This window comes from Sinocyclocheilus grahami, unplaced genomic scaffold (genome assembly GCF_001515645.1).
Source record: "Sinocyclocheilus grahami isolate Dianchi unplaced genomic scaffold, SAMN03320097.WGS_v1.1 scaffold680.1, whole genome shotgun sequence".
NCBI lineage: Eukaryota > Metazoa > Chordata > Actinopteri > Cypriniformes > Cyprinidae > Sinocyclocheilus > Sinocyclocheilus grahami.
Genome location: NW_015505859.1, coordinates 87,670 through 89,218, shown reverse-complemented (window position 1 = coordinate 89,218; position 1,549 = coordinate 87,670). Strand labels below are relative to the sequence as shown.

General features: G+C 37.3%; 1 pseudogene; it reads left to right on the top strand.

Annotated features, from left to right (window-relative positions):
- Nucleotides 1–468: 468 nt before the first annotated feature.
- The window catches only part of LOC107559253 (nucleophosmin-like), a 25,764-nt pseudogene continuing 24,683 nt past the window's right edge, over nt 469–1,549 (top strand).

The following is a 1,549-nucleotide window of genomic DNA, read 5'->3' as shown; positions in this document are numbered from 1 at the left end:
CATGGGCCAGATTTGAGGATCCCTGCCATAGACTGTATAAAAACAGGTTGAATTGTACTAAGCTCTTTCTGAAACCCCGCCCTCTCGAGACCTGCCAGCCAACCCGATGTCACCAAACCCAGGTCACACAATGATTGACAGGCGTTTCTGATTGGCTAAAAAGAGCATCCCTTTCTTTTCACAAAGCCTTGTTTTGTCACAGAGACAGGTGTAATTTCTTGTCTATTTCAGTAGTAGTCTATCTGTGAGGTAGTTGAGACACTTTATGTATTAATGCAATGCAATGGTATCATGAAAAAGGATATTCAACGACAAACCCTAACAGGGAATTATTTGGATTGTTTCAGCAACAGAGCAAGTTATCAAATGTGGATGAAAAATTGGGAAGACAATCATTTTATTGGTTTTTAAATAATAATGATTTTAATAATAATATTAATAGTTTTTAAAATAGGGATTGATGTCAAGTTGTATTAAATCATCATAATAAAGCATTTAGCTCATATTAAAACAAACCTACAGTTTTATTTAGGGAAAAAATAGGCTACAGAGGACAAGCGGTTTGGAGAATGGATGGATAAACAGAGCAAGTATACGGAATAATTATTGTATGGCGCCATCTGGCGGATAAATTGGGTACTGAAAGCACGAGAAAGAAAGAAAAAAGCAAACAAAAGCCGCCCCCTCTCCTTTCATTCGTCCATTCAAGTGTCAATCCGCACGCCGTAACAGGACCCTCTGGCCGTGTCGCAAAAATGGAGGATAACATTAAGGATCTCAGTCGACCTCAGATGTATTTATTTGGTGAGCTGAATTAAAACCTCATGTTGCGTAATTACACATATGCGGTAATCAGTATAATGCAATCATATGCCATGCGTCTGCTTGCAGCATTGCAGTGCAATAAAAGAGTTGTGGCTAATGCAGCTAGCCTCATGCATTGAGTTTGCCTTTGTTTATAGCCTAATGCTCATATGAGCTCAAATGTTATTTTCATTGTTATTTCCAACATATTGTGGACAAGAGGTGTAGGGGTATTTCTTTTCTCCTTTTGTTTACTATGATTTCGTGTCTAGCCTTTATAAAGGATGCTGTATATTATGTGGATGTTGATTGTTGCTTGTTTTTCCTCTAAAGTTTACTTCATGTATACAACATTAATGACTAAAACACAAGTTTTGTCTTGTTCCTTTAGGTTGCTCGTTGAAAGCTGATAAGAAAGAGCACAAAGTTGAGTTGGATGATGATGAGGCTGAACATCAGCTGTCACTCAAGGCGGTGAGGAAGATGAATGAATGAAATGTCTTTAAAATGGCTCAGTATCACAGATATTCAGTCCTGCATGGAGTAGTTTAATCAGTCCTACCTTAAAAATAAATGTAGAAGTTGTGAGGGGGAGTCGTAAAATGTCTGAAGTTTCTGTTCTCTTCTATTCTGTTTTAATCGATTTGTTCTGTATATTTGTCCTTTTCTGTAGCACTTTAAAGAATAATATCCTGTCTTGTTCTTTCTGTTCCACCCCATGTATGATTTTAGACCCTAACTAATT